Here is an 18,047-nt window from a genome sequence, read left to right on the forward strand (position 1 = left end):
TCAGAGAAGCCTGGTGGGCTATGGTCCATAGGGTTACGAAGAGTTGGGCACAACTGAAGCAACTTAGCACGCATGACACACAAGTTTAGAAAAGTAACTCTGACACTGCAAAAACCAGACACACAGAATACATCTTTATGTTAAAAAAAAAAAAAATGAAGGCATTGTGCAAGTGTGAGTGAGTGCCACCAGAATTTACCTTGGCTTTCTGAGAGAATGGGCAAACATGCATGATTTTTTGGATCTGCTGATAAAATTGAGATACTGCCATCTTTCTTGAACAGATAATTGCTGCTTGAACAGAGTCTATCCAAATAAGACATTCCACTAGAGGCATCTTCTGAAAGAATATTGAGTTTAAAGTCAGACTCCTGGAGACCTGGTGCCACCATATTCATGCTGCTCTGTAACTGTGGGTGAACCAGTTAACCTTGGAAATTCATTTTCACATAGATGCCCTGAGAACTAGATTCACATTTATTTTTGTAGCTCCCACCCTGAGCTCTAGCCTGCATATAGGATGGCCTTCTAGACAGCATACTTAAGTTGTCTTCCTGGTGCTTCAGACCTAACATGTCCCTGATGGACATGACTGATGACCAGAGATATCTAGTGCTCCTCTATTACTGGACTATTTTGGGCTACATCAGGACGTTTGCAACTTCTCTTCCCTCTTGAAATTAGGCACAGCCATATGTCTACTTCTAGCTAATAGATTGTGACTGGAAGTGATGTGTCCCATTTCTGGGCAAAAGTATTTAATTGTCAGGGTATGAATCTTTAGCACACTTTTTTCCTGCTCTTGCATCAAGCAGTGTTCCAGACGGCAGGGTATCTGTCAGTCTATGCCCCAGAGGGAGGTCTGTTGAAGCACAATAGACATGTAGCATAAATGAGAATTTTGTCCTTATTATTTCAATCACTGATATTTGGGGGTTGTCAGTTACTATAGTTAATTTTAATCTAGCCTGATCATTACAGTGTTCAGCCAAAACTTATCTTCCTTTTCCTGTCTGCTGCCTCTCTGTTCCTGACGTCATAGGATGGCACAACTCTAAATTTACTTGCCAGAGACCTGGAAATCACGTTTTTACATTCTATCTTCTCTTGCTCTCAATATCCAGTCAATTTTCAGGTCCCTTAGCTTCTATTTCCTTAATACCATTTGTAGTATACCTCTCTGTTGATTCCCACCAGCATTGTCTTATTTCAGGATATATAACCTCTCATCCGGACTATTATTTTTTAACTACTCACTGTTTTTATAATCTTAATCCGGTCTACCCCCATTTCATATATATAGGAAACCTAAATAGGATCATGTCCCTTCGATTTTCAGAAATCTTTATGGATTCTGTGCCAGCCTGAGAGAAAGCAAACTCCCCAGCATGACAGGCGAGCTTATGCACAGCCTTCCCAGTCTCCTAGTGTACCCTCTGTGTTCTGTCCTCACCGACCTCCTTGTAATGTCCTCTGCCTAGAAAAACCTTCCTTCAATCCGCCTGTCCATCTCTCTTTAAGTCCTTGAAGTTTTAGCTTAAGAGTTACTTCCTCTATAAGCCCTTTCTGAATTTCCCAGATGCACTTAGATGTTCCTTTCTTAATGTTCTGTTTGTTCTTTGTACACACTTCTTTACATAGACTAACACATTAAATACAATTGCTTGCATGCCTGCTTCTCTTTACTAGATGGTCACTTTCTTGAGGGTAGTTTCTGAACTTTGTTTCCTCTTTGGTGCAAGTAATTCACAGAATATCTAGCACTTGAATAATTGTAATTGTTGATGAATGATTTACTTCAAAATAAGGAATATTATTTCTATGAAATAAATATAGGGCAAAAATAATTTAAGTTCAATAACAAACATTACTAAGCTACCATTATTATTCTTTTTTTAGGGGAGGATAGCATGTACTTTAAGAATCAAAACCTTATATTTCAACACTGGCTTAGGTGACCAAAATACTTTTTAATCAATATTAGTGAAAAGTCATTATTTTTTTTTTATTGTCATGATCCTATGAAAGGATGAGAAATGTTAATGTTGGCCAGTATCAGTTTTTACAATGTTCTAGTTAGCAAGTAGAAGTTTAAAAAATACTGACACAGCCATGGAGATCACATTGTAGTCTCTAAAAATATTGTTAGCAAATTCAAAAAGGGCAGCTCTTTTATAGGCATAGTGGATCTTTTTTATGTAAAATGTTACACTAAATTCTATTCCATAGATATTTTTAGTAAGGTAAGAAGCCAAAATGAAATGGAGAAAATGTTTCAGAAACCTCAAAAATATTTATATCGTGTGGCCCAGTGATTCTTCTTCTGGGGTAATATCCTTTTGGGTGATTTTGGCCTTCCTGTGGGATGAGGGGTAAATCTCCAAATAATAAAGAGAGCTAGGCTTTGAAAGCCATATGAGGTCACTTTCTTTCTCCCCTTGGCCTGGCGCAAGCTACAGGCAGAGTGGCAGGTGATTCATGGCTCCCAGTTTCCCAGAAGCCACTCAGAGCCTCCATACTCAGTGACTTACGCTGTTTGCCCTACTCTCTCATAGTATCCCCAAGTGTGGGCGTGTGTGTGGGGAATAGGTTCTCTAAGCCAGCAGAAGTCTTAGTGCTCTGATACCCCTTTACTGCTCTCACACACTCTCACATAAAAGTTCTTTGCAGAACTTTCCAGCTGAGCTCTCTGCTACTTTCTAGACAGTTCTCTTCATGTTCTCTTTCTCTCCCCAAGCCTGTAGTCTTCCTTTTTGTATAAATGCCATGTTGTTTTTGAACTAGATAACTCTTCCTCACCTCTTCAGTCCCCCAGTACCATTTTCTCTTTCAGCACGCAAATGATTGTTTGCACAAACCGGTTATTTCCATTTTCCTGTCTCAGTTGAATTAGAGCACCTGTGTTTTACTTTCATAGCCTCTACTGCTTTTTCTGGGCAATGTTTAGCTAGATGCTTGCTCTTCTAGCTAGACTGTGAGCTCAGCAAGGGGTGGGCTATACCTCTCTTTCTCAGCGTTGTGTCTCCAGGTGGTGGTGGTGGTGGTTTAATAGTTATGTCCAACTCATTTGCTACCTCATGGACTGTAGCACACCAGGCTCCTCTGTCCATGGGACTTCTTGGGCAAAAATACTGGAGTGGGTTGCCATAAATAGATATTCAGTAAAAGCTACTGATGAATAATTGAATAAAACACACAAAAGGCACACCTATATTCAGGCTTCATTGATTTTAGAGAAGATTAAGCTGGAGCCTTGCTGTGTGGCTTGGTGCCGATAGTGGCCTTGAGGAGAATGCACGTGCACTTTGGCTGGTATGTGTGCTTTTCATCAACACATCCCATGAAGATTTTGTTGACCCATTCATTGAAGGTGTGTTGTACATCTCTTCATGTCTGTGACAGTCACAGTGCTTAGAACTGGGAGTACATGTCTCTGTCCTTGAAACATCTAACAGATTAGTAGAATGTAAAGCGTAATAACCTTTGACACATAGTAGGCACTCAGCACTGTTGAATGAAAGATTCACTATCACAAGGGCACCATGGAATCAACTGATGTTCCCTTAGTGAAAATGCTCCAATCCCAATTTCTTATTTACTTGGGGTTAGTGATGTGAAGGAGTGGCTTGATAACAGAAAAAAATCAACTAAGGAAATAATTTAAATTATTTTCATAATAAACACATTGTATATTGATGTAAAGGTTCATCTTTTATTGAAGGATGATGTTTTTTCCCTACCACTTCTTAAGGTTTTGGTGTTCAGGGGCAGAGGTGGAGGAGTGGAGCTGGAGAAGCTCCTGGCTCTTCCTTTTGAGCGATGGTGCAGGCATTTATTGGAAGCAGGCATTAGGGCATTTGGTTACAGTAATTGTGAGCTTTGTGCTCAACAGACCATACGAAGGCGTGTTGCCGTCTGGCTCCCTCAGTGTGCTAATCAGGGCGGGTGGAGAAGAAGAGGAGGCGGAGGGAAGGGCTGTTGGCCCAAACGTTGGAGGCCTGATTGTGTTCAAAGACTCAAGTGGCCAGCTTAACCCAGATTATTAAACATTCTGCAAGACCCTGGGTCTTCTCCTTATGTTTGTTTTCCTCCTTTTTTTCCCCTTGCCACTTTATCCAGGAGATATGAGCAATGAAATGATATTTATTTTGCAAATGTAAAAGGATATTTTGTTTTATGTGGTATTTGAAATATCCATTTGCCTCTCTCTGTCTATTTACTCTGACAGGTCCTTGTATCACAGGCATAGCTGAGTTAGGAGCTGGGGATCATGCATTGTATTCTTTAGGGGAAAAGAATGTTAAATTTCAACAGATAAGATTATTGAAATAAGTAATCCTTTCTTCGTTGTCATTGGAGTCTTCACTCTTGCATTTGAATGTAAACAACAGAATGTGCAAAGCTAACAAGGACAAAACTTATAAAAGAAGAGAATTTGTTATTAAAAAACTACTTTACAATAATAAGGAGGGCTGTTTCAGCAGCAAAGAATCCGCCTGCAATGCAGGAGATATAGGAGATGTGGGTTTGATCCCTGGGTCAGGAAGATCCCCTGGAGAAGGAAATGGCAACTCACTCAAGTATTCTTACCTGGGAAATCCCATGCTTACAAGAGCCTGGCGGGCTATGGTCCATAGGGTCACAAAGAGTCAGAGATGACTGAAGTGGTTGAGCCTTACAATAAGGAACAGTAATTTAGACAACTCTGTCTTGTGGCCTGAGGTTTACTGTTTACTTATTTACTGAAAATTTCTGGTATACTTTCTGGAAGCCAGACACTTTTGGTTTTCTATGAGTCTTTAGTCTTTTGGAGGAGAAAGTCAAGTTATCTAAAAATGAAAATTCTATAATTTGATAATTATCTATTAAATACTTATCATGTTACAGGCATTGGAGACACAATAACTAACAGGACAAAGCCTCTTCCTTCAAGGACTTTACAGCCTAGTGGGGAAATGTTGGCCTTAGAATTTGTAACCAATAAAGCCTGTGGGGTGTGTGTGTGTGTAGCTCAGCAGACTGCATAAAGGAGGTGATTCCTTGGAACTTCTAACTAACAAAGCCTGTGTGTGTGTGGAGGGGTATGTGTGTGTATAGCTCAGCAGGCTGCATAAAGGAGGTGGTTCCTTAAAAACAAATCAGAATAAGTCTGTTGGAGGGAGAAAGAGCATGTGGTATGAAGGGAAGAAAGCTTGGTATGGCCTGGTAGGTAGTGCTTGTAAAGGTAGGGATGTGGTCAGCCTAGGACCTGAATGGGAGCAGAGGCAAAGGGAATGGGAAGATCAGGCAAAGACAGCTGAGGGGCTTGAACTTCATTGAAGTAAACACCCCCTTTCTTAGAGAACTTATTTTTCCTTTGTGACCTAAGAGAGGATCCTCATGTGAGAGAATATTTCTTCATCCCATGGAAAATCTTTTCTCAGATTCTTACTGATTTTTTTCCTATTCCAGTCTATTCAGTTGTATATTCTACTTTATTCCTCTTTCATCAATTAAGCATTGTTCTAATAAAGGAAGGGTCTAGAATGCATGGATGAGTAATCACCCTCTCCTTGGCAGTACCTGGTACATACTTTACAGAAGCCTCATACTGGTTCTCCTCCGGGCTGTGAGTTCTTTGAGAGCAGGGATGAGGGCCGCTTAACCTCTGTGTCATCATGGCAGTAAATGTGTGTTTTGAATGCTACAGAAGGGCACACTCGGGTTTGTCATGGGTCCTTCTGAAGTTTGCATTTATGAAATATGATTTTAAAAGAAAACTTACACATGCTTACCACAGTAGCTGCCACATGGAAAATGTCTAATGAATGGGAATTTTCTACCTCTTTTAATCAAAGCTGCATCACTGCATCATGCTATATCCTTGTTAAATTCTTACAGGTTTTTGCATTGCTTGGTGAATTAAGAGAAGTGTTATGCACTTTGTTATTACTTTATTGTATGAATTTTTTCTCCATTCTGTGATGCCAGTAAGTAACAGTGTTGGTTTAAAAATCAGGGAAAGAAAGGGCTTGTTGCAGCATTTTAAAAATGATCTAGGATGTTGAGGTAAAACGTCAGCCAGATTGCCCCACGCTGAGATTGCTTGGAAGACAGTTGTGTTCTGAGACGCTAGAGTAGTGTATTCCTCAAGTGGAGAAAGAGGCAGTGTGGGAGGGTCAGCACTGCAGGTTTGCAGAATGCAGAGTGTCAAATGAGCAGGTTCTATGATCATTGTTAATGCAGTCAGACCCCTGCCTCCCTTTGCCACCCTGCCTCTCCAGCCAGCTTGTGGGAGTGTCTGCTTCGGTAGATCACGCTGGATCATGACAGCTACAGAGAGCACCTTCACAAACCTCCCAGAATGCCTTGTCCTTGAGACCTCAAACTACTTGCATGTCGTCTAGGGGTGTGTGATGCCTTGCTTAGGAAACATAAATAGGTGGACATGAAGTTTACCTTGTATTTTCAGGAATCACAAATATATAGAAACCAAGGACTTGCAGTTAAGGATGTTTTTTTGGTAGAGCAATGTTCTGGAGGCTGAACAAATGACTCATGATTGCTAACAGGCTTCGAGAAGCTTCTTGGGCATGCCCAGTGGGATGCTGCTTGATGAAAGGTAGCTTGGTGGTCTCAGAATGAGTTTTATCTACCTTGTTCTTTTAGCTTTATTTGGTTTTTTTTTGGTAAAAGGTTGATGAACTCTTGACACAACCCTTCACAGATGGTCCCCCTTCTGTGTGGTGAGTGCTCTGTTCCTAACAGGGAGCTTCCTCTTTTCATGCTAACAGGAAACTGGCTCTTTGAGGATAATCTAAAGCTCTGTACAACCTCTGCTTTTTCGAAATGGAAGGCTTGGCTCCCAGGGGCTCAGGCCCAGTGCGCTGTTTTTAATTGGCAGAAACATCCCCTAACATCCCAACAGTGGTGCATTGTGTCTGTTCCCAGAATGACTTTCATTTGAGTTTCCGAGAGCTCTATCCTGGTGTGGACCAGTTCACCTTAGAACAGCCTTTGTAAGATGGAATAGAGTGGAGGGGGATAGAAAGGAGAAGGTCTCCAAGAATAGATCTCACTCTTTAAAAATAACCATGATACATTAAGTATTAATTGCAATTCTGTTTCAGTTTTTAAATAACATTCAGGTCTTTAAAGATTTACATCCACTCATCTAATCTCAATTAAATAAAGTTTAAAACAAAGGAAAGAATGTTCAACTTCTGGGTACCATTCAGTGTGTTAAGTTAGTTTCAGAATTTTTCCCCCCTAGAAATGGGGCATTTATTTTTAGGAATTACATACTTTGGGTTTTTTTTTCTGTTGAAAACTCTGCACAGAAGTAGAACAGATCTATCTTGAGAGGAGGTCTATCTACTTTAAGTTTTCTTGTAGGCGGCAATAGGTTTAGACTTTTGTATCATATAGAGAGAAGAAGCTAATATCTATAAATCTGGCTCATTGTTGGGGATAAGCTATAAAGGAAGCTGTCTGAGTATTTGTATTTAAGGAAGTATAAGTATTTAAGTATATAATTACTGAGTATAAGTATTTAAGGAAGCCTCTTGAGTATTTGGAACGTCTGCTTTAAGATTAAAAAAAAAAATTCCCTTGGTTGTCTTCTGGGCTTGAGTTTGGTGCCACCTTGTGGGCAGTTGTCAGACTATTATATATGCCGTTAAAAGAAAACTTGTCCCAAGGCAAATTAATAATGCACAAAATATATGCTCTGTAAATTAGTTAGATGAAAAAAATCCCCAAACTTCAGTGATTCTCTCACTAGATTCATGCATCTCCATCTTAGAGGCAATATTGCTACCTAATTTCAGGAAACATGTGATTCTTCCTCAGGGATTTTGATACCCTGCTGAGGTACCAGTGTCTTATTACCTGTAGAGAACACTGTTGGAGTATCTGTGTTCTTTTCTCTAAGTCTTGCGTCTTCAATTGTGTTTTAACATGGTTTTTGTTCTTCCATTTTGAGCTACATATTAGGTATCCAACAAGCTATATCTTCTTAGTGCTAGTTACTACTGTCCATATTAGAGAAAAAAAAATGAAATAAAAATAAATTACCTCAAATATAATATCAGATATGGGCAGATATGAGAAATTCTTAGTAATTGATTTTAAATAAAATTTGGATGCCCTATTTATATATGTTTGCCACATGATAGAATTTATATACTTTTAATTAATAAGAGAACAAATAAAGTATGCTGTTTGATGCTATTTTGCCTAAGGATACCACTATTTCTAAAGCCCTGTGGCAGGTTCAATGATACTGGTGATGTGATTTTTGACCCACTGTAAAATACTTCTCACAGCAGTCCTCTGAGATATCTAGAACTGATCTCCTAGTTCCTATTTTGCCTGTGGAGGAGATAGGGCAGAAGGCATGAGCGGCTCGCCCTGGGTTACAAGGCCTGATAGTGGGGGGGCAGGACTAGAACTCGGCTCTCAGGACAGCTGATCTGCTGCTTCTGTCATTAGCTGATGCTGTCCCTATTATTCACATTACAGGGTGACAAATGCAAGAAATGAACATGTCTGTGCTGGTGGGAGTTTTAGAGAATCAGGGTGTTGGGCTACAGTGGGAGGAGCCTGGTGAGAGAGGGAGGGAGTAAGAGAGAGATTCCTGCTGGCAGACAGTGGACTTAGAAAACATGTTGTTATTTCTAAAAGGGAAATTGGACCCCATTGTTCCCATGATTAAAGCTTTTCAAAGGCTTTTCTGTCTAGATGACAAAGTCCAGAATCCTTTAAGTGGCTCTCAGCTCCTTTATGACAGCTTCCTGGGTTCTCCTGCCAACCACACGTCACTCCAGAGTGCTTATTGCCCTTCCACTAATTCTTTTTCTTACCTTCCTCCCTTTGTTTGAACTGCCCCTCACCCATGTTGTCTTGACCATCTTTATCTTCCATTTTTCCTAATGAATCCAAATTATTCTATTGGTCTCAACTCACAGCTGGCCTTCCCTGACCCTTCCCTTTCCTTCTCTAGTCTGATTAAGATTCACATTCCTATAGTGCTGTGTAGCTATCTGTTGGAATGTCTGTTTTCCTAATTAAACTGTGAAATCTGTAAGAGAAATTCTCGCATATTATTTACTTTTGTTATTAGAATTGAGCGCAAGATCTGGTCTATCTTGTCTCGCCATAGCTAGGAAGGACAGAATTGAGGCTCAGTTGCAGAAATCAGGGCACCAGAGGTAGAACTAGGGACTCAAGGCTTCCAGAGCCTTTTCTGCCTTTTCTGGCCTCTGCTCCTGTTGGCCTGAGGCACTATTCTCAAGCCCTTGCCTTTTCTCTCTCCAGCACTCAGCTCTCTTTGCTTCTTCTGTCAGCGGTGTCTTGTCCCCTGTGCTGACACTGCTTCCTTTGCCCAGCTGGAGAAAGTGGCCTCCAGAAAGTCCAGACTCATCCTTGCAACTTGGCTGCCACAAGGAGAAAAGTCCTTCTCTCCCCCAGAATCCCACAGAAGTTCATCCCTTTTGTTGAGAAGAACCTTTTTTTTTTTTTAAATTTTAGGGGCCATGTCATATAAAATACCGTCATTTCATTATTTATTTTCCCATTCTACTGTTGATGGACATTTGGGTTATTTCCAGTTTTTGGCTATTATGAATGATATGTTGCAGGAAGGGGTCCTAGTCCAGGTCCCAAGAGCATACTCTGTCTAACACTCGGAAATAAATTGTCCAAGGAGACTCACGTGCTGAGAAAGCAAGAGATTTCATTGCAAATGGGCACCTGGGCAGAGAGCAGCAGTGTAAGCGAACCTGGGAAAACTACTCTGCCCTGTGACTCACAGTCTCGGGGTTAGCTTCCCGGTTGTCTGTAGCCAATCATTCTGACTCAGGGTCCTTCCTGGTGGTGTGCACGTTGCTCAGCCAAGATGCATTCCAGGGAGATGGATTCTGGGAGGTTGGTAGGACACATGAACTGGTGTCTTCTCTTTCCTTTTGCCTTTCCCAAATTCTTCCAGTTGGTGGTAGCTTGTTAGTTCTGCATTCCTTGACAGGACCTCCTGCTCTAAGATAACTCATGCAAGTGGCTACTATCTTGCCTGGCCAGGGTGGGCAGTTTCAGTCAATGTTCCCCCTAATGATACTCCTATGAACTTTATTGTTCCTGTCTTTTGGTGGATATAGAATATGGTTCAGTTGGGTGTAAACTTAAGAGTGGAAGTACCGGAGCGAGTGGTAGGTATATCTTCACCATTTTAGTTGATAGGCCAATTTTTCTAAACAGGAAACCAATTTACTAGCAGTGTTTTCTTTCCCTACCTCTTCTAATCCCCAGTTTTGATGGCATTGCAGGAATCACACAGAGATAATAATTTTAACTGCCATTTATCAAGCGCTTATTCCATATGAGAAATACTTTGTAAATAGTATATCAAATCATCCTCATAACAACCCTTATGGACAAGTGAAATTGCTTTCTCCATTTTGCAGATGAGGATCCAGAAGATTAGAGAGAGGTTAGGTAGCTTACTTAGAGACACGTAACCAGTCTGTGGTAGAGCTAGAACCCAAACCTGGAATCTGAGCTCCTTAACTCTACAACCTGAGCTCCTACTTCTGTGCTGACAGGCTGGGGTTTACCTGGTAGCCAGAGTATGGGAACTGTGGTTTGGCACAGTGGACATGTGCCTTCCTGCTTGCAGATGTGGGGCATGCCTTTTGGCAGTCATTCCTTTAAAGAAAGAGCCTGTTTTCCAGGAGGAAAACACGTGGAAGAAAATGCATGTATCTGGGAGCTTGAAGTACTTCTTAAGTCCCCTTTGGCTTATGCACTCTCTATTAAAGCCAGGCTCAACTGGTCCTAGTGTTGAGACTTTGCCTTAAGTATCTGTCTATGCAAATTTATTTTCCTCAAATTGTCACTTGACCATACCTCCCATGCCCCTATTAAAATTCTGAGGATATAAAACAGTTCATGTGTTTTTCTAGTAGGAGTTAGAGTAATAAAGATAGATGGGTTAGTATCTGGCTTTCTCTTTTTTATTGGTGATAAAATTGAAATCTTAAACATGTAGAGTAATAATGTCATATAAACATTTTCCAAGGTCTTCACACTACCCCTATTGATCTGTTCTTCTTTTTCAGCCACATACCATAGAAACTTTCTTATTTGCCGACTGGTGCATCTCCATTCATTACCACACCCCGATAACTGCCAGTGGGATCTTTTAAAAAGACTCCGTCTGCTTATATTTCTTCTCATCAAGGCCCTGTGTGGTTTGGTCCCAGTCTCACACTGCTGTCACTTTTTCTCTACTTTCCAACCATACTATTTAATACTTTTCCATGTGCCAGATACTATTCTAAAAACTCCAATGTACAGAAATTATTATTCCTATTTTAAATAGGAAGCACAGAGAGGATAAGTAAACTTGCTCAGGGTCACCTGGTTAACAAATGTTGGGCAGAGCTAGAACTCAGACCCAGGTCCATTGACTCCAGAGTCCATGCTCTTACCCATAGCACTGTGCTGTCTCTCTTTCCTAGATTCCTCTAAGTACCTTTAATACACCTACTCCTCTCCTCAGGGTTTTGTACTTGGTGTTCTTTTGTCTGAGTTCTCTCCCCTCACTCTTCCTCATCTAACTAGCATCTCTTCCCCTTCAGAGCCGAGCTTCAGTGAACTGTTTTAAATTGCTTAATCTTGTTTCATTTTTTAAAAATACTCAGTGCATTTTAACTACTTTAAAACGGTAAGCTCCATGAGGGTTGAGGCCCACCCACTGTGTTTATCCACAGGTATCCTGTGCTTGGTGTACAGCTGCAAACTTTGTGTGCTGGTTCATTCAGCGAGTGAATGAATGGAAGGATGACTGGAATGAATGAATGAATGAATGGATTGAATGAATGGAAGGATGGACGGATGAAGGATGACTCACTGGCAAAATTGTTTTTCTATCCTCAGATATAGTTTTCAAGTAAGCCCTGACTTACGTGAACTCAACTTCTAATTATTATTTAGATGGCATTTTTGGTCTGTTGCCTGATCGGTTTGGATTTTTAATATGTGTTTTTAGTTCTCAGTGTACTTCCCTCCAGGCGCTGCCTTCTGATTTACAAGGCTCCATTAGCTTAAGGTGTTTTGCCCATGGTTTTGCATTTCACCTTATGGCTTATGGGTCATTTATAATACTTAGGCAAAATGTTCCAATCTATATACAGTGCACACTGGGACTGCTGCCTATCAGAATATCCCCTCAGTTTTTTTATTCATTAATTACAGCAAAAATCATGATCTATTTTAGGGGAAATCATGGAAAAATTGTGCCTGACATGTATGTGTCCCATATGGGCCCTTTATGTGCTAACTTTAGAGAAGGTGGGACCTTGAGATGAAATGAGTTTTCAGTTGGTTCTTTAATTGTGAGCATCTTAAATAGTCTTACTAACTGAATAGAGAATCTATCTTTTAGAAATCACATTTTAACTTAATATGCTAGTATTAACCTTTCAATAAATATATATTTTTTATATCCAAATCCTATAAGCTTTGCCTCATATTCAAATTTTTCATGAGAGATTTTTATTGTCAACTTTATCATCAATATCTATCAGCTTGGCGACTTTTCAAGTGTTTTCAGCTATTTTAAGTAAGTAAGTTTATCAGGCATGGTTTTTATCTCTCAGAAACAAAGCAGTATTTTTTTTTCTATGTAATATTTCTTAAGGATTCTAATGTAATATTTCATGTTTATAGCAAAGAAGTCAGGACAGTTTTGGTTTTACATATAGATACTGAAAGCAAATCAGCTTAAGGAAAATGGGAATTTATTGTCTCATGATTTCTGGAAAGGACAGAACTGAGGCTAACTTGTAGGAATGAGGTCATCAAGGCTGGAAATGGGGTTTCCAGGCTTCTAGATTACTCTTTCATTGGTTTCTGCTCCTCTTGACCTGGGCATCTTTCTGCAGCCCTTGTCTTATCTCTGTTTATCTCACAGCTGTCCTTCCCTCTTCTTGTCAGTATCCTTTTGTCCTCCTGCAGACATGGCTTTCTAATGTGACTTTTCATATGGAGAAGGTGGCCTCCAAATGCTCTAAGCATTTGGCCTCTGTGGTGCAGTGGGAGAAAGTGCTTCTGTCCCCCAGTATCCCCATGTGGATTTTAGGAAGGACTTTGCCCCTACTTTGGAGAAGGCAATGGTACCCCACTCCAGTACTCTTGCCTGAAAAATCCCATGGAGGGATGAGCCTGGTAGGCTACAGTCCATGGGGTCGCTGAGTCGGACACGACTGAGCGACTTCACTTTCACTTTTCCCTTTCATGCACTGGAGAAGGAAATGGCAACCCACTCCAGTATTCTTGCCTGGAGAATCCCAGGGACAGCGGAGCCCGGTGGGCTGCCGTCTATGGGGTCGCACAGAGTCGGACACGACTGAAGCGACTTTGCCCCTACTTGGTTCCTAACCCCACTTCTTGAACTGTCCTTGTGTCTGGTCAGGTGGCTGTGAATGACAGCCTCACCTGAGTTAAGAGGCGGGAGCACGGGTTAGCCAAAGCAAAGGGGGATTGTTGCTAGAAGAAGGGGGATAAGAATATTTGAGGGAATAATGAAACCATGGCTTCCAGAGTTCCCTGGATGGTTGCTCTTGAGTTTAAATAAACATTTATTTCTCTGTATCAGGCACTTTGTGACACCTAGGGATTCAGAGACTAATGATCAGATTACAAACAGGTTGTTGCTCTTTAGTCACCAAGTCCTGTCCGACTCTTTGCGACCCCATGAACTGCAGCACTCGAGGCTTCCCTGTCCTTCACTATCTCCTGGAGTTCTCAAATTCATGTCCATTGAGTTGGTGATGCTATCTAACTATATCTCATCCTCTGTCACCCTCTTCTCTTTTTGCCTTCAATCTTTCCCAGCATCAGGGTCTTTTCTAATGCGTCAGTTCTTTGTATCAGTTCTTTGTATGGTTAAAGTATTGGAGCTTCAGCTTCATTCAGCATCAGTCCTTCCAGTGCTATTCAGGGTTGATTTCCTTTAGGATTGACTGGTTTGATCTCCTGGTTGTCGAAGGGACTCTCAAGAGGCTTCTCCAGTACCACAGTTCAAAAGCATCAATCCTTTGGTGCTCAGCCTTCTTTATGGTCAAACTCTCACATCTGTACATGACTCCTGGAAGAACCACAGCTTTGACTATATAGACCTTTGTTGGCAAAGTGATGTCTCTGCTTTTTAATACAGTGTTTCTAAGTTTGTCATAGTTTTACTTCTAAGGAGCAAGCATCTTTTAATTTCATGGCTGCAGTCACTGTGCACAGTGATTTTGGAGTGTAAGAAAATAAAATCTGTCACTGCTTCCACTTTTTCCTCATCTATTTGCCGTGAAGTGATGTGACTGGATGCCATGATGTTAGTTTTTTGAATGCTGAGTTTTAAGCCAGCTTTTTCATGGTTCTAAGTTACAGTCAAAGGGAGTAGGCTAAATGTAAGGAAAAGCTTCCTGGGAATGACTGGAGTTATAATTTGGAATGTGTTTTATCTTGTTCTTTGGAAGTGTATGTTTTGTTGTGCTTTAATGAATTGTCACTTCTCTGGGATGATTTGACTAGTATAGATGTCACAAATCAATTTCCCTTAAGGTGAACATAGATTTTGAAATTCATTCATTGAAAAAATTATCTTTTCTTCTTCTGATGGAAAAATACATGTTCATTTGGAAAATATGCAGTATAAATAAGAAAATAAAAGAATAATTCCAGTACCCAAAGACAGCATTTTGTTCATTAATTAGCATTTTGGAGTATGTCCTTAGAGTCTTTGATATGCATATATGTAAAGATAAAACAACTTATCTAATTTTTATTTTTTAGAAAAATTGATTTAACAGCAATAGAGTTTTGAGTCACAATGTTTTATAGTAAGCATTTACCCATACCATAAAATATATGTGAGAGATGGGATTTTTATTATTCTCCGCTTCATCATCCACCAAATGACCAAATCAACCACAACTTATTTAACCATCTCTCCTGTATTCCACATTGCAGTTGTTTGCTAGACTTCGTCAACATGAGAAAACTCAAAGAATGTTCTGCAACCTAAATCACTGCCTGCTTTTTAGATGATTTCCTTGGGCCGCATTCCTAGGAATGGACTTGGGAGATCAAAGGGAAGGCACACGTTTGAGTCTCTGGATCCAGATGGCCACTCTGCCCTTTGAGAGGGTGTTTCAGTTTACATTCTTACCAACTGTAGAGGAGAGAGAGCGTAAGAATTTAATGGACCGTCTCTGACAGTTAGCTCATGGCTCCAGTCAACTGATTTTATCCTATCTGTGAGGGGCTACTATGTGTAAACCAAGTGTGGCCATGTGTTGGATACTAGAAAACACTCTGGCAGCATGAACTGAAAATTTTACCTTTTCAATGAGAAAAGAACATATGACTTCCTTCAAAGGATTCATCTCTTGTTTAAAAAATACGATATTCTTACTGTTGAGCTCAAGTAAGTGGAAAATGCAGTGTCCATGTGCGTGTGCATGCTAAGTCACGTCAGTCGTGTCTGACTCTTTGCAGCCTTATTAACTGTAGCCCGCCAGGCTCCTCTGTCCATGGAATTCTCCAGGCAAGAATATTGGAGTGAGTTGCCACGCCCTCCTCCAGGGGATCTTCCCCACCCATGGATTGAGCCTGTGGTTTTCTCCTGCATTGGCAGGCAGGTTCTTTACCACTGGCATCACCTGGGAAGCTTCACAGTGTCCTCATTGGGAATTAAAAAAAAAAAAGATTTTTTCTCTTCTTCCTTTTTTCTTTTTTTCTCTTTATCTCCTGTCTCTCAAAATAAAAGAGACTTTATAATTATCTTCTTGGATATGATTCCTAGCAGTTCAATTATGGGATCAAAGAGTGTCTTAGTTCAGGCTACTGTAACACAATACCATAACTTGGTGGCTTATAAACATCAGAAATTTATTTCTCACCGTTCTGGAGCCTGGAAGTCTGAGAGCAAATTGCCAGTATGGACAAGTTCTAGTGAGGGCCCTCTTCCGGGTTGTAGATGCCCATTTTCTTATTGCATCCTTACATGGCAGAGACAGAGCAAGAGAGCTCTCTGGGGTCTCCTTTATAAGGGTACTAATCCAATTCATGAGTGCTCCGCCCTCGTGTCCTAATCATTTTGATTTCAACATATGAATTTTGGGGGAGACACAAACATTCAGTCTATACCAAAGGGGTATAACAGTTTCAATTGTTGTTACCAACGGAAGTAGAAAAATCTGGTGATAAGAGTCCTGCAACAGAAGATGTAGTCCTCAATAAACTGAAAATATGGTTTAAGAACCTAAACAGATTCACTGAGCAAGTATTTAGTGAACACCTACTCTGTGGCTATTGTGTGTTACTATGTGAAACTCTTGGCTCAGGAAAGACTTTTGACTTTGAGACAATGAGTATTGTGTCACGCTCACATGTTTGATAGAATGATTCCTGATATGAATTTATGGATGAGGTGAAAAGAACACTGGCCTTGGAATTAGACAGATCTGGGTAGAAATCTTGACTCTGCTGAGTGCTGTTGGACATGTTACTTCACCTCTCTAAGGCTTTATTTCCTCATTGAGAAATCTAACCAACGCATAGGGCTGTTAGGAGTAAACACAATGATTTAAGTCACTAGTATACTGTTGGCACCAGTAGGAGTTCAATAACTAGAGGCTGCTATTATTTTTGTTTTGGTTATTATCATTATGGTGATGACTCAGGGGTAAGATGAGTTTGTATGCTTTGACAATACTTCCCAATGTCTCCCTAAGCACCTTTTCTCTCAGAGCAAAAGCAACTCTGTGCATTTACGTGTGTGCATGTGTATGTGTGCCTCAGTTGGTAAAGAATCTGCCTGCAATGAGGGAGACCTAGGTTCAATCCCTGGGTCAGGAAGATCCCCTGGAGAAGGGAACGGCAACCCACTTCAGAATTCTTGCCTGGAGAGTTCCATGGACAGAGGATCCTGGCAGGCTACAGTCCATGGGGTCACAAAGAGACATGACTGAACGACTAACAGTACTATTATTACTATATGTATGTGCATGCATGTGTATGTGTGAAATCTTGTGTGTATGTGTAATATAGGAAGTCTCTCTCCTGGAATCTGTCCTCAAAGCCTTTTTGAGAAGGGTTCTTGTGAAGCAGTTGTTAGATTCCCATCTTCCCCGCTCTGCTTTCTGAACCCTGCAAGTTCAGGAGGGAGGCACATGGGAGTGGTCTCCACAGTGAACCTTCAGAATGAATTGGACCTTATATAATCTGGGCTTTGGGGTACAACCCTTTTTGGTCTGTGAGTGGAGTGCTTTGGACCTGCAGATCTAGATGTGAGGTTTTTTCATCTCTGTTCTCTTAGCTTTTGCGGTCCAGAAGGCAAATGTTGGTGATGAGGAGAGTGAGAAAGTGAGGTGTCTCAAAGTCGCATGCCCACAAATCATTGGGTGGACTGGGGGAAGCAGTGGTGCAGGTACTGAAGTGCGACTGATTCCACATGGGCCTACCAGCCTTCACTTCCCACATTTAGGTGCTTGGTGCTCTTCTACTTTTTCCTCCTATCAGATCAAATACTGATTTTTAATAGTGCTTGAACATCCTAGTATGTACAAGTCTGTATGGTCAGGCCACGCAGGTGGCTATTTTCTTGCTCTCTGTACATTCCCTGCTTCACCTACACCCTCTTCACATGACTGACCTTTCTGCATGCTTGCCCTGCCCCAGCTGGTGATTGTTCTAACCTTTAAATCAAAACACCTGCATCAGGATAGCTGATCAAAGGGGCCTGTGAGGGGCATGCTCGTCTGCTGGTTTCCCCGTCAACCAGTGAGCCAACCTGACGTCACTTCCCCCTTATAACTAGTAACCTCCCCTTTCCTCGGGCGTGAAGACTGCTGCCATGTTCTGCGCAGCATCTGCCGTGCGCAGTGGGTTTTCACTCCAGGGCCTTGCTTCGCACGGTAAGCGCCCCCATCCAGGAAACCACTGGTATCTCTGTTGCTGACTCCGAGCTTTTACTTTGGTTTTGAAGCTGTGCAAGTACAGGCTTTGTAGACCTG

The 18,047-nt window shown here is 41.1% G+C and overlaps 1 protein-coding gene across 10 annotated transcripts in view; it reads left to right on the plus strand.

Annotated features, from left to right (window-relative positions):
* The window catches only part of ERC2 (ELKS/RAB6-interacting/CAST family member 2), a 957,804-nt gene that overhangs the window by 125,440 nt on the left and 814,317 nt on the right, over positions 1–18,047 (plus strand). For 2 of the 10 annotated variants that reach the window (XR_014064002.1, XM_081524877.1), the window contains exon 1: positions 17,850–17,948. The exons of 6 other annotated variants lie outside the window; for them this stretch is intronic. The gene's annotated coding sequence lies outside the window, so the exon portion shown is untranslated. Of the gene's footprint in view, positions 1–17,849; positions 17,949–18,047 lie in introns of those variants that run through there. 2 more of the 10 variants (XR_014064001.1, XM_081524878.1) reach the window with 1 other exon arrangement.

The sequence above is a fragment of the Giraffa tippelskirchi genome, chromosome 9, assembly GCF_054371585.1.
Source record: "Giraffa tippelskirchi isolate mGirTip1 chromosome 9, T2T-mGirTip1v1.2.pri, whole genome shotgun sequence".
Classification (NCBI taxonomy): domain Eukaryota; kingdom Metazoa; phylum Chordata; class Mammalia; order Artiodactyla; family Giraffidae; genus Giraffa; species Giraffa tippelskirchi.